At 46.2% G+C, this 15397-nt stretch overlaps 1 long non-coding RNA gene across 1 annotated transcript; it reads right to left on the reverse strand.

Moving 5' to 3' along the window:
* Positions 1 to 10286: 10286 nt before the first annotated feature.
* LOC148053369 (uncharacterized) lies at positions 10287 to 14708 on the reverse strand. The gene is made up of 3 exons (XR_015708464.1): positions 14455 to 14708; positions 12784 to 13163; positions 10287 to 11785 (listed from the first exon to the last, which is right to left on the reverse strand). It is a non-coding gene; the product is annotated as an uncharacterized LOC148053369 (long non-coding RNA).
* Between the last annotated feature and the right edge of the window lie 689 nt (positions 14709 to 15397).

Below are 15397 nucleotides of genomic sequence, written 5' to 3' on the forward strand. Positions count from 1 at the left end.
CAACTTCAAAGGTACATTGGGCTCCCAAGGTTGCCTGGGACCTTGTCCAGTGAAGTGTTGCAAATCTCCAGGGTTGGAGAGGCCGCATCCTGCCTGGCCTCGGGTTCCAGCACGTGGCCCTCTCACTGAGACATCTGTTTCCCTGTTTTTCCCATGTGTGGGTGGAAATTCCCCTGCTGTAGCTTGTGACTGTTACCTCTGGTCCTGTCACCATACATCTCTGAGAACTCTCTCTCTGTCTTCTCCATAGCCCGCTATTACTTTGCTACTTAATTTCAGAAAACAGTCTTCATTCAGAGGAAAGGAGTGGAGAAGTTGTAGTAGCTAGGATAACAGTTGCACTGTTAACTTGAAATGTTTTGTTTTCCTTGTCTAATTCTGAAAAAAAAAAAAAGGAAAAAAAAAACCCAAAACCCAAAGCAGTGCTTCCACTGCCTGAATGTCAAGAATAAAATTTAGGCTCACCATCATCCTCAGATTAATTCAGTGCTTTCACTCTCAATGACACCATTACAATATTATTTTGAAAATAACTCCAATTCCACTCACCAGCCTGGGGGGACTAAAGCTCTGCCGAAACAGTGCTGGCACTTGATCTGGGACTAGAAAATCCTCTTGCATCGCCGTGACTTGAATGCTTCCAGTACTTAGTGGGCTGACTTCCAGGAGAAATCAGGGTGCAAATGGGAACACTCAGAATGCATTTAATTTAGAATGGATGCCTACTGTATTTATATCAGGGATGTTATTCCGATTTAATGTGATCCAGAAGACTAAAATGAAAGGAGGCTATTTTGAGAAGAGTTCATCGATTGCATGTGTGCAGAAATCCTGTACTGAACACGTGCTGGATGCATTCAAAGATTTAACCTGTGTGGAGAAATAATCTCTGCATTGCAAACAAACACCACAAGATTTTCCTCTCAAAGAAGGGAAGGAAAAGAAAATAAGGGAAGCTGTCTTTACAAATACCATCATACTTTGAGGTTATTGCCAGGAGGCCATTGGAAGCTCTAGGTCCTCACAAGCCAGAAAAAATCAAGTTCCTCTGAGAACTGAGTCACAAAACACATTCTCTCTTTTCAATTAACAAGGTAGAAGGAGTAGATTTTCCTTCCTCACAATTTTTTACAACTTTCCCTCAAATTAGGATCATCGAGATTCACACAAGCTCGTCTTGGTTCCCCAAGACATTCCTCCAATGCTCCCCTTCCCGCAGGACAAGCTGCGAACATGGCATGCCCGGGCAGGGGAGTGCAGCTCGGTGCTGGAGAAGCAGCGTTGCATCCTTTCTAGACCACCTAGAACGATGGGCCCTGTTTTACTGTTTTGTCTTTTGGACTCTCGGTGTTGCCTAAGTGTATGTGTGTAGCCCCAGCATGGGATCTGACCTGTAAGCACAGCCGTGCTGTAGATGTTACTAACAAAATGTTCTTATTTTCACAGCACCCTCAGGACTACGGGATGAGTGAAGGCCTGGACAAAGCATTGCTTAAAGGAAGGGCCGTGAGCACCCTTCCCCTTCCCCTAAGATACCCACCAGAGGGTGCAGTCCTCGGCCCTACATGTGGCTGCACAGCAAGATTAGACTCCTTCATTAAAATAATAGCAGGCTCCCAAATAAAATAGAAGTTTTCTCTTTCCTTCTCCAAGGCACACTGTTGCTCAAGAGCTTGGGGAACGCCGACGGCTTCGAGGTATCTGGGAGCAGCGCTGAGGAGGGCGGCCGGCAGCGGGTGAAAGGGAGAGGAAGAAAAGGCCTGCGGCCCTGGGGCGAGGCGGGACAGCCCCCGAAGCAGCCGGGCCCCGGGGAGCGATGGGGCCGGGGGCTGGCACACCTGGGAGGAGGGGGATTGCCTTCTGCGGCCTGCCCTGAGGGAGCCGCGGCTCCCCTCCTTCAGGCACCCTCGCCCCACGCTTCCCTCCTCACCACACTTCAGATGCCTCAGGCGGGAAACATGCTCTTCGCTGCGTTAAAGCAGCCAGTAACGCCAATGTTTCTAGACCTTTGAGGTGGTTTTAATTCATTTCCATTACCTGGGAAGCCTTCCCAGAGCAGAGGCAGGATCACTTCCCTTGTGGAGGCGGGGGTTTTCTGCCTGTGTGGCCTAGCATGCTTTTAAACACAAGCACTTTGGCAAGGAAAAGGTGAGGAACACGTTTTCTTTTCCCCATAGCCTGAATCCACTGGTGATTGCTTTTTCAGAAGCAAATAGACCCAAGGAAAGAGAGATTTTTAAAACTTAAGAAGTTGGAAAGGAAGGCTGCTTGCCTTTTCAGTTCCAGTGCACAGAAGTATTCCCCATCGGTGATGAACAAGGTCCACAGGAGGTTTCAGCCAGAGGCTTAGGTAAAATTTCTCTGCCCAAATCTTAGCTGGTGTAAACCACTCCTGCTTAACCTAGAACCAGAGGTCTGGAAGGTTAAAAACAATGAAAAAAACCCATCTAGGCAGGGGTGAATTGTGTCTTATAAGGAAGACTACAAACATATATTGCTCTCTTCCCACCCACCCCACCGCATTTTTTTCAATAACAAGTTTAAGAAAAAAAAGTGAAAAAATGGCAACGTAAAAGCAACCTTCTTTTTGCATCATTTGCAGCTGGGCTGTCCTGGAAGTGCCCTGGGAAGTGCACCGCAGCGGTGGTCCCATCCCCTAATACGTGGGTGTGTTTCAGCAATCCCTCCATGTGCAAGTTGTTGTTAAGCCTCCCTGGCTTTAGAGCACTGTTGCTAAAAGGCAGTCTTTGGCCTTCTCATCTCTTGCAATGTTTGTCTTTGCCTGCTTTAGCTATATAATTCTTCTCCTTTCTGCTTTGCTAGTTTTTGCAGTAAATTAAAGTAGCATGCATGCTTGCCATTAAATATACCATTTCAAACATAGAAATTTTCAATCAATTTTGTATGTATGTCCTAAGTACATTTGAAAAGCAGCATGCCTTGCTTGAAATCCCATTTCTGTGACATTCAGCAGCAACACCAGCAGCTTTGGCTACAATCCTTTTAATTACTTTTTCCTTTGATTAAGACAAATTTATTTTCCAGAGGAGTTATGTGTTTGCACAAAAATACAGAAAGATCCTATATCAACAAAATGACATTGGTTTTGCAAATTACTCTGACTGCAAATATTTATCACTTGAACATCTGTCAGAGCTGTACTTCCTAAAAACATTTATACTAAATTTTTGCTTAATGCACATGGAAGGAAAGGTGAGGAAGGGACCTTAGAGGCAAAATTATACAGCATAAGAAATACAATCTAATGAAGTGTCTCAGGTACATGGATATTAATTTTGCCTACTGCTCTTTCCTAAATAATGCTCAAGGCTTCCTGCATTTTTTTAAGTTTCCTTCCTCTGTTGCCTCAGTTCAAGAGGTTGAAGTGGAAAGGGATGCTGATAAATTTCTTGACATAATTTCAAGCGCAGCTAAAATCAATATTTTTTTTTTAGTAGAGCCCAGATAACAGCCAAACCCAATATTACTTTTTATATGAGAAATTCCACATCTTATCAAAATTCGAGAGGGCATGTGTGCGCCTGGGAAGCAGTTGTTGAAGGAGCCAGTCTGTATCTGCTCCATCCCAAATGATCCAGCTGTTATCCAGCTGACATCCATCTCTGGTGCAAACTTTAACTTCAGTCCCTATGGTCAAAATAACAAATGGCTAACGAGCTTTCATCCCATGTTGGAAACATAATGTGCTCTCAAAAAACATCTTTGAAAAGAAGGCATTAACCAAATGTTTAGTCACTGAGGATAGGATTGTCCTAATTGAATAAAATACTCAAAAAGCCTTCGGGATGTTGCCGACTCTGCAAGCTACAGCTTGAGATGTGCTTCTGGCTGTTGAGGGGCAGAATGTGTCAGCACCATGTGCCAGGTCTTTCAAGACAAATGTTTAATAGGCTTAAGGAGATTTCAAGGTTTGCTATAATAAGAACCTGAGAATGGCCCTACTGGGTCAGACCCAAGGTAGTCCAGTATGCTGCCGCTGGCAGTGGCCTGCAGCAGAGGACTAGGGAAGAGGGTAAGACCTGGGTGACAGTATATGGCACTTCTCCCAGCCTCCGAGTTCGGCCCCTGAGTTAGAGGTGTTTTCTTTGCATTTAACAGATCTCAGAGGATTTTTCTGTGATTTTTCTTCTGCGATTTTCCTTCTGCAAAATCCTATAGACATTTGGCATTGTCAGTTCTCTCTCTGCCATACCTGCTCTAGTGAGGGGTTTGTAATGCACAGCCTGGGCTGCCTGGGCTGGTATGGGTATTTCTGAGAGGGTATGGAGACAAAACAGCTTGCTCCTGTGGGAACAGTTTCTGAACAGTCACCTGCAGGACGTTTCTGAGCATCAGAAAGGCAGACTGGTGTAGCAAAATCACCACCAACCAGGTGTAAATGCACTAGAAAATACATCCTAGGAATAAGAACTTGTATTTTTGTTCAGAAGCTGAAGGCATGTTCTAAATTTCACAATGATTTTAGACCCGGTAAGGAAGACCAAGTCCATGAACAGTCAAGCTGAGGCACAGCAAGGTCAACAGAATTGCCTTTCTCTGTATGACTCAAAGGCAAAACTGGACTAGTAAACTGTTGTACTCTAACCACAGTATGTATGCTCAGCTAGGGGACAAGGCATGGCTGTAAAAGCAAAGGGAATGATTTGAGTGCCAATAGGGTTTTTGTCCTAAAATATCCTTTTGAAATCTGGAAGCCAGTTTGGGCAGTTTGAGTTTTTCCAGCATGGAGCAGGAGCACGTGGCCAGTTTCCACATCTTGCTTTCTTTGTGGGAAGAGTAGTCCATGGACAATTTCTGACTCCACATTTACAATAGGGATACACCAAAAAAACAGTCTCCATCCTCCTTTATACCCACGGCAGCTCTTTGATTTTATCATAGCGTTGACTTGCAATGTTAGAAACTCTAGTGATAAAACCAGGAATACTGGATATTTCCCAAGCTTCCTTGTAGACCCAGTGTATTCTCCATAGCTTTGAAATCTGCTACATTTATGGAATCTTTTATTTTTCCCTGTATTTTACTATTGCGACCCTTCATTGACCAAAACAGATTCCCTGCTCAGGTGCACTTGGCCAAGTACTAAACTGTAGGAGCTGTAGTAGCAGTATCCAAAGCTGGCAGCTCCTTGGAGAAGGAAAGTTGCCCAAAGCACCCTGATGCTCGTGGTTTCCGGTTTGCCGTCAGTCTGGGCAGTGTAAAGGTACTGTGCTAAGGACAGCCAAGGCTTTACACAAAATTTTGAAAAGCAGTCAGTAATGTGGACTGTCCCAAAAGTCCTGAGTTTCTGGAAGAAGATGCTCAGCACTTTTTAAAAAATCATATTTATCTCAGGCTGGGTCTCTGAGAGCATGAGTAGGTCTTGGCAGTTCATTTTTGCAAGTGAGGGTTTTTTGGATGCCAGCTCAGCATTGTGCTGAACATAAAAAATAGTATTATGCACTAATCATGGAAAAAACTTGCCTTTTAGGTTTTTCCCCCACTTTATTTATTTATGGTGGGTGGGGTGGGCGGGGGGGTGGTGGTGGGTGTACTAGACCTGCAGCTTCTGTGTGGCCAGAAAATTTTCATTCTTTTGTTATTTAAATTTCTGACTTTTCTGCAAACTTATCACCTTGCTATACCCGTCCCCACTCGCAATTGTTTGTTGTTAGAAAAATATGTTACTGATCAATTTGCTTTGAACCTGCTCCTTGTTATTTTGTTTTTAATATCACTAACTTTCATTTTTTGCACGCTTGCAGATTCTGCAGCATAGGATGTCCTCCTGTTGTCCTTGTTTCTGATGTTAAAAAACCTGCTCCATCTCTTTGCAAGCGACTTTCTTCTACCAGCCTGCAAACAACAAAAGAGGCTTTAAAGATAAAAGGAAGAGGAAGCCAGATTCGCTTTTTAATAGTCTGGGGACTGGACACTATCCCCTAGAACAGGGGAGTTTGACTGCAAAAGCCTAGAAATGATTGAATTAAGCTCACACATGTAATGTCTTGTTCCCACAGGACAGCCCCAGGTGGACTTTCAGCACTGGTCTGTTGCTAAAAAGATATATCTTAAAAAAACCCAAACAAACATGATCTGGAATCAATATGATATTATTCTTTCCTTTTCGTGCTTTCCACTTTGCTGCTTTCAGCCTGACAATACCGTAACCTTCGGAGTCACCTCTGCAGAGATCCTGCTCCCTCCGGAACAGCAGTGGATGCTTTGCAGCTGTTTGCTTCTTCCCTAAGGTCAGATAACAAAAGTCTCACATCTAAACGTTTGTATCTTCTGGTTTATGCTTTTTCTGACCGAACACAGGATCTGCAGAATCTTGTGTGTTAAAAAATGGTACAGATTTATAGTGGAGATCTTAATTTTGAATGCTCCTTTTTTTCTCGGCATACTATGGCTCAATTTGTTTTCAATGGCCTTGCTAGAATTTTCACTTTTTAGAGAGGTGCTGGTGCCCCCTATGTTCATATTAACTCCTTCAACCTTAGCACTTCTTTCTTCACAAATGTGCTTTCTTAGAAAGCTGGGGTTTTGCTTAACATACGATGTAATTTAACATATCAAAGCAAATATTCAAAGCAATTTTCTAAAAAAAAAGAGCCCCAAGCCCCTTACTCAACAATTTACTCTTTGACTCTTCAGACATAATCTTCTTAAATTGATAATCTAATTTATTAAAGAAGAACATGCTATCACACTCTTTAGGAATATTGCAATTCTACATGAATAAAACGGCAGCCTTTTTTTCACCTGGAGAACTAGGCTAGGCCACTGAAATTAAACATATATTTTTGGAAAGTATTGTTCTAAACATGTCAAAGCAGCAGCATTTATTCAGATTTGTATACAGCGGAAATTGAAGGTGCAGGATGATACAATCATGCTGCACTTTTCATTTCCTGCATAAAAATAAACTGTGTACTACCGATCAGAGAGATCAGACAACATTCAATAGATTCCCAATTCAAGAGGTGTAATGATCAAGATAAGCTGACATGATGCCCTGAAGAATAAGATTGTGAATGATTTAAGGTCAGAATAATGTTATGGTAGTTTGCTTGTGGGCCTGTTGTCAGATGATATGTTCTGGCCATGGAGATTTGAGTTACCTGAGCCATCTTTATTACTACCCTAATAAAAATGAATAAGAGTAGGTTGTCTCCCATTCACTGACTTAATGTCAAAGCTGATGCTATCTGGTGGTGGTTGTCTTACTGTAAAAGAGCTGGTGACCTATATTTTCTAGTTGTTAGTTGTCTGCAAAACAGTAATTGAAGGTGGAATTGATTCTTCCACATTGGTCAGCAAAATGCGAAGGACTTGAAGAGGAGACGTTCTCCTCAGGTCAAAGCAAGAGTTGATCTTTCGGGACATGGTATCTCCGGGGCTACCCATGCAGGTTTCCCAAATATGCCTTCTTTTTTCTTCTGGATACTTTGTCCAAGCAGAATTTGGGCACCTCCACCGTCTGTATGTTTTTTCTGGACCAGTGACCTCCTCCGTAGAGCTACCGCATGGTAATTCAAACCAAGCACTGTCCCGAGGTGATAGAAATGGGTGTGATGCTTCCATGAAACAACAGAAAATTTTACCGTGCCTGTGTCTGCAGGGCACGTTAAGCCTTGGGCTTGCAGCCAGGGTTGCACTTCTGATCCAAGCAGAAACCGTGCCCACGGAGCACAGGCGGTAGCTCCGGTACTTCCTGGGAACGACGGGCTGGTTGCTCCCCCAGGCACACGTTGTGCTTTGAGAGATGCCAGGTAGGAAGGTGGCAGCCAGAGGCCATCAAGCAGTTTATGCTGCCCTGTTAGTGCTGTGGATGCAGTGTGAGGAAATGGAACTCCAGCTGCAAAAGCATGACAACTCTTTTTTATATTTCTCCTACAAAAATATGTCTAGTACACTTACAGGTATTGATACTGAAGGAGATTCTGTTTTTAAGACGATGAAAAATGCAAACTAAGAAGACAAGATTTGTTACAAGCAGACCCATTTCTGTTCATTGTACCAAGGTTTGGGATCAGATGTGCAACATCTTTAGGTGCCTAAAGATGCAGGAGGCTGTTTTTGAAACCAGCAGGAACCATCACCAATCTGAAACTGTGATTGGAATGGGCACAGCTACATTGGCAAGCTCCTAAAAAATGGAAAAGGTGGATAAACCTGGCCCTCACACCACAAACAACACCACAGTGAGCAGTAGGGGTTGTGATGGCTCAGATGGATTTTGGCACAGTGCTTGAAATGGGTGAGCTCTGCCTAAATAGCATTTGCCCCATCCTAAGAACTGTTGCAGCTGCATGCTGCAGGGGAAAAAAAGATCTCCTGGCGTAGCCGAAACATGGACTTGTGCTACATTTCCAGGGCTCTTTAAGGAGCTATAATAAAATCAACTCTTGATATTGTGCAAAGAAAGGTTCTGTGATAAATCAATACAGAAAAACAGTCTTTCTGTTTTTTGGGAGCTCTGCATGTTTTGGAGCATGGCACATCATCAGAGCTGGCTATTTGCCTCGCATGTTTGCTAAAAGCGCGGTTGTGGGGGATCTGTGCTCAGCCTGCTTCAGGCCCTCTTTTGGCAGGGCCTTGGCTTTTTCAGCTGGGGGGCCAAAACCCGCCCTGCCACACACTTGCCAGAGGGCAGCCAGAGAGCACAGCTCCGCCGATGTGCTCTGGCGAGCTGCCGGTGAGCCGTGGTGAGGAGCTGCTGAGGAGGGGTGGCAGGTACCGGGCTGGGCGCTCCCACTGCTGCCGCCGGCTCTGGGCTGCAAGGAGGGCTGGGGAGGGCAGCGGGGTGGTGAGTGTGGCGGGGCTGAGCAGCCCTGCTCTGCCCTCAGCGACGGCCTTGGGTCCATCCATCCTGTGCTTGGCATCACCTCTGAATGCCGGCATCTGAGACACAGCGTACAACTCTGTCCTGAAGCCAGGGCAGGTCTCCCATGGGCCCCCCGTTTCTCTTTTGACTCCGTAATACACTATGAGAAAGAGTTAACTTTATGCGTAAAATGTAAGTAAGTGATCCTCAGACTCGGATGCTCTCTTTGTCCTGGTAGTTAGCTTTCAGTAGTTTAACACGGCTGTTACTGTAATGCATTCGTGACTTGCCGAGGGTTGCGAACATCACGCACAAGGAGGTTTCTAAAAGCTTGCACTTATTTTTCAGAACTGATATTTCCTTTCTTGTGAAGATATCCTCATATATAACTCTGCCCTCATAGGTTACCCCGCCCTCTCGGTTTACAGCACAGCAGGGCAAATAGCAAGTGCTGGGAAGTGGGGTAGAGCGCCTTAAGAGCTGAAAGCAGCGCTTGTGGATTATGACTGGAATTGTAACTTTGCTGTTCACTGCCTCAGATATTTGCAATTGCTTTTAGCAAGGCTTTAGCAGCTGTTTCACTGATTGTCTAGACAATTAATTTACTTCTAAGTCTATACAAGGACAACCTAACAGCTGTGAGGAGCTTGGTGTGCAAAGTGACTTCCACCTCCCTGCTCCCCTAGAAAACCAGCGCTTTCACAGACACTAAAAAGAGCAGAAATTAAGAGCAAGCTTGTTTCAGGTTTGTGCTCGCTAGCACAATGCCAGCCAAAGTGTGGTTGAGGTCTCTGAATGTACATGCCAAACTCTCATGCAGAAAGCTGCTGTCCCTTGTATCTGCAGGTCTCCACAACCTTCTCCACAAGCTGCACAAGCTCGTGTGCAATGCAAACAACAGTTGCAACGGTTGTTCCCATCTCTGCACATCCCTTGTGAAGGCAAAAGACCCTGTAAACAGTCTCACCTGCAGTAACAATCACAGGTCTTGTTCTGCTGTAGGAAAGATGGGTTAATTTGACCTTGGTCACAATAAAAATGTAGGATAAACTGGGTAAACACAATCTCGGTGTATTAGGATTTAAATGCCACCACCAGTAAAATGAGGGAGAGCAGGAAGCGATAAATCTCAGCAGTACTAAACTGATTATATTGCACAACCGTTGTGGTCTTAATCAGATCGTTTTGCACATATACAATGTGTGCAATGCAGCTGAGCTGGTGCCGGTATAAGAAGTTTTATCTTTTTACTCCCATTCCTTTGCGCTTTTAAATTCATACTGGAGATGATGCATAAATAGAAATTTAATTTTCTTTCCTCTTTCCATTGAAAAGAAACACTCCCCCCACAACCACATCTTTCAGCATCGCTGTCACCTCCCACACACTTTACATATTTTAAAGCTTCACTATGAATAAAACCACGCACTCACTTTCAAAGTAAGCCAACTTTTAATTTATTTTGGGGAAAAAAATAATAATGCTCCTTAATGAGGACAGACTTCTTGACTTGGAGAGTGAGAACTTGAGAGCCTTACTAGCGAGGGCTGCAGCTGCGGTACCACAGGCTGCTGCTGGGAGCCTGCCGCATGGAAAGACGTGTCCCCCGTGCCTCTGCCTGCACGGGGGGACCCTGCGGGACGAGGGGGCCTCCAGGGAGAGAAGCTGGTCCTCAGCTCAGGTCCACTCTTGTCAAGTGGGTTTGAGTCATGTGGGAGCGGGAGGGATGCGCGGGGCCGGGTGGAGGCTTCCAGAAGGGGGGGTTTTGCAGAGGTGGGGAGGTGGGCAGGCGGTTGTGGGGAGGGGAGCTGTGGCGGGCAGACATGGCGTCGCCAGGAAGGGCTCCTTGATGCTGCACTGGCAGGCACCACCCTCACCGCAGCCTTCCCCCTGAGGTGGGGCAGCCAGGCTATGCCCAGCTCCTTCTGGGCACAAGCAGTCGGAGAACTAAGTCAACACAGCCTTCAGAGGAGCATCTGGAATTGCTTTGAGTTGGAGGAGGCTGCAGGCTTTCAGGGCAGAGGTTGCCATAGCCAGCCAGCTAAATGAAACACGGTCAGAAGCAGCTACATGGAGAGAATTGCAAGGCAGCGACCCTCATCAGACGTGCTGTTCTATGCCTCCAGAATATACTTACGCAGAGAGGCTCATGCAGGCCGAACAGGTAATGAAGCCAAGGGGTAGGAAACGGTCTTGGCATTGCTAGGCAGCGTGGGGGAAAGTCCTGCCTGTCCTGTGCCGCCGTCCCCGGTGCCAGAGCGATGGGCTGGGCCGCGAGCTGAGCCCACCCCGCAGCTGACCCGCAGCACGCATGGCGCTCACCAGCGGGCTCCTGAGGCAGGCTGCATGGGTCGTCGCTTGATACGGGAGGGAAATTACAGATGTTTTGATCAGTTAAAACGACTTTAAAATATATAAGCTATAGTGAAAATCCAAGCTTCTGCTGTGAAAGATACAGGGGACCAGCAGCCGCTTCTGTCCAAACGAGAGGGGTTTCTGCCAGGGCCTTCTCCAGGGCAGCTCCCCAGACCTCAACGCTCCCTCTCCAACCCCAGAAGTGTGTGCCAGTCTTGATCGGACAGTGCCCGCAGCAAAACACTCGGCCTCACCTCTGAAACCTTCCTGAGTTTTCTTTCACACCCGAAAGCTGCCGGTTCAGGGTGCTGAATTACAGCAGCCCAGCTCTGTAAGCAGGACTTTGCAGGGAGAGAGCACTGGGAACGGACCGAGAAAACCTGAACCCCAGGTTGGACTAGGTGGTCTCCAGCCATCCTCCTCCTCCTGAGCAACATTTTCCTGCAATTCTGTAATTCACATCACCATCTTGGCTTTCTTTCAACACCACCGCACTACCAAGACTTGGGGCCAGCACAGTACTTAATTTGTGCAAGATACTGTTATTTCCATAATGCCAATATGTCCTCCTGGGATCCTGATTCCAACAGCGTGACTGCTCTGTCACGACAGAAAGAGGAGGTATTATTTGGATTTCAACTTTAAATATTGTAAATTGCAGAACGACTCATGACATCAGTTTAACAAAAACATCCTTGCACTGCCAGATTTAGAGAGGGCCCCTTTGAAATGATGTTTTCAGACACCTTCGTGCTTGCAAAAAAATATTAGGTGATCTGCCAACAAAGTGGCAACTTTTGTAGAATTATAGAATACAAAGTCTAATGGGAAGCTTTTAACTTTGATAGCTGACTCTGAGAGAAATTTCCCATTAAAATTACAACAAACACCTGCAGCCAAGGAGTAAGACACAGGTTTTGCTTCAGTTTATCAGCTACTAGGCTTCTAATGTTTACAAGGTGAACTATACTACAAAACTATTGTACTAGTCATGCTTATTTCAATTAAACATTACCCTAAAAATATGTTTTCTATATGATCAACCCATTGGGATCTTCTGCTGTGGGGTTGTGGGTTTTTTTTGGTGGGGAGGAGGCAGTATTTTTGCAGGCCAGGGAGATACGTGTAGAAAACAACAGTACTGAAAACTGACTGGCTGCACGCGATCAGAGAAAATATGCTGCATTAAAGCAGCAAGGCTTGTCAGGGAGATGAAAGAGCCCTGGCTTGCGTTCGTATTCAGCCAGTTAGATAGTACAGCAAAAACCTCAAGGCGAACGGTTTCATTAAACATTAATTTGTGAAGCGCTTCAAAGTTAAGGTTGAGGCATGCTTCTGTATAATACATATTATTCATCATCTAAAAAAGTCGTTTTGGATGCAATTAAGGAATAATCCTAGGGCTCTCCGTAGTGATTCAGTGGAATTCAGGGAGGTCTTGCATCGTTTAACACAGACAAATATACAGCAGAGGAAGGGTTTGCAAGTCTCTCTCCCTTTTAATTTGGCAGATTCGAGGAAAAAAAGTTGTGTAGGGGTTTAAAGCATGGCCTTTGATTCATTTGCGTTAGCATTTCAAGCTTATCAAAGTAGCTTACCTCTTAAAAGACAGCTAGAAGCTGTTTACAGTCATTCATGGTGTGGTGAAAAATGGACAAAGGTAACCTTCACAGCAAGACTAGTTGGAAGGTTTTGCATAGGATGGGCTACAGTTCAGCCTTATTCTCCAGTTCCTTCCTTGCTCCTGAGCCGAAGCTGCTGCTGTTGCCTGAAGTGCTTGGGAGCAGCAAGGAGGACCTCTCCCCAAGGACGTGCCCAGTGAGCGGAGCCCTGGGGGGGCCGCGACCCCGGAGAGGACGGCACCGTGGGGGCCGCCGCGCCGAAGCAGAGCGCCCGTCCCCGTCTCCCCAGCGCTCCTCCTGCCAAGGGTGCGGGCTGAGCAGCACAGTCCTGGCTGGCAGCACGGGGCAAGGCCTACCTGCAAGGCAGCCGTACATCGGGATCAGCAGACAGCGGCTAAAACTGTCTGCACGTGCCCTTCGGTTTTTATAGGTATACCTACCTTTCAGCGCCAATGAATAAACATGGTTAATAGCGCTAGATTAATTCAACTGGGAAGACAACCAACGTTTAATCTGCGCTTAAAAGCGTTCTTATTTTGTACAACACTTGGGGCTATTCAGGGCGGCTAGGATTTCACACACAAGCTGAATTCACAAAACAGGCAGGAAATCCAACCAGCAGGGTATTTCTTCTTGCCATTTTTGTGAAGTACTTTAGAAAGCACTTACAGATATAAGCGTGTAAGAATACACTTTCCTCTAAAAAGAATAACTTTTCCTTTACATTTTACTTGCTTACCAGTCTTCACTCAGTGCAGCACGCTATGCTGTACAGTTGCTCAATGCATGTTCATAACAAGAAGCCCTAAAAATCACTACAATCTCAAGAACTGCTTTGTAGGCCTGTTCCCTGTAACAGCTGTGTTATTGACCACGTCCCCAAATTCCCTGCTGCAAAGCAACTATTTCAGAATCTCATCTAGTTCCTTTGCTAGGCATCAGCTACCGTGCACCACTGGAAGGGGAAAAAGAAGAGGAAAGATGTAGAAACTTGGATCATTTGTTAAAAGAGTAGTAGTTACCGTGAGTGGGGGCTCTCATGTTGGGGCAAGTGAAGATGAATTTTCCACCATATGGGCAGCTCGAATATTCTTTAGTATTGAAATTACAAATTAACTGCAGCGAGCCACCGTCGCTGACTATTAAAAACCGGCTGAGGTAGGAGAGCCCAGCAGCACCATACCAACACTGCTGTAGAGCCAGCTCCAGTTTGGAAACTACTATTAGCCTTCACAGGCAGCTTGTATCTGTGCGAGTGATAACTCAAAATGCACCAGAGACACCCAAACAGCTTTTCAAGAGCCAATTTGATGCTAGCAAGCGTGAAGCTAGGTGTAAGCCAATTTGGTGAAAAGCCAAAGTTCCTCTGTGTTCACTGGCCATCGAATTGCACGGTAACAAATGTTTGATATCATCTAGGGTATACCAAAGAGTTACTTTCAATAACATGACATCTTTCTTACCAGGAGCTCGCATATCTAAGGAAAGAGTTCAAGCAGCACTGGGCGAGAAAGGAAGGAAGAAAAACCTGAAGGCTGCGATAAGACAGCACAGAACCACCTCTGTCACAAAATAACTGAGCAAAGAACCCAGTTTTTCTGTCAACAGTTGCGATTTTGAGACCCAAGTGTTAATTCGCAAGCTCACCGAAAACTCGCCCCTGCCTGTGCCCAGCGCGCTCTTTCCCTGCGGTGAGGGGAGCGTGCCAAGCAGGCGCAACGCTGCTCCGCCACCCATCGCTTTCCTCTAGATCAACGCATATGCCGTTCAAGTGAGCGTGGAAGCGCCACACGCTGAGCTCTGGCTGCGGCAGACTGCTTGCCGTAAACCCCTTCTCTGTAAAATAACTTGTCTGCCTCTTGCGGTTTCCATTTCACAGCACAGCTGAGATTGGAAGGCTCCTCCAGAGATGATCTAGTCCAACACCCACCCCATCCCACCACATGTCCAGTCCGGTTTTGAAAGAGACTCCACAACCTTTCTGGGCAACCTTCTCTGCTGTTTGACCACCCTTACTGGAAAAGGTTTTTCTCATGTTTAAATGGATTCTCCTGTATTTCAGTTTGTGCCCATGGCCTCTCAGCCTGCCACTAAGCACCACTGAGAAGGGTCTGGCTGGTTTTGCTCCCCCTCCATCATATATTTATACATGTTGGTAAGATCCCTCCTGAGCCTTCTCTCCTCCAGGCCGAGCAGTCCCAGCTCTCTCAGCCTCTCCTCACACAACAGATGCTCCGCTCCTTGGTCATCATCACAGCCTTTTGCTGGACTAGCTCCATTAAGTCCGTGTCTCTCTCGCACCAAAGAGGCCCAGAACCGGACCCAGCGCTCCAGATCCGTGTAGCAACGATCAGCTCCCTTGACCCGCCAGCAACACTCGTCCTAACGCAGCCTGGGAGACCGCCGGCGCAGGCTGGCTCACGCTCAGCCCACCGCCACCCCCAGCGCTCTTTCAAAACTTGCCTGAACACAAGCTTCCCCTTTCGAAAGAGGCCACGCTCAGCACCCAGGCGTCGCTCAGGCCGCGGAGGTTTCTTCCACGCCACACCCTCGCTTCCCCCTGCTCCAAAGCAGGGAGCTGGCAGGAGGC

Source organism: Nipponia nippon, unplaced genomic scaffold, assembly GCF_047370975.1.
Source record: "Nipponia nippon isolate SJK-2023a ecotype South Korea unplaced genomic scaffold, ASM4737097v1 scaffold_4, whole genome shotgun sequence".
NCBI classification, from domain to species: domain Eukaryota; kingdom Metazoa; phylum Chordata; class Aves; order Pelecaniformes; family Threskiornithidae; genus Nipponia; species Nipponia nippon.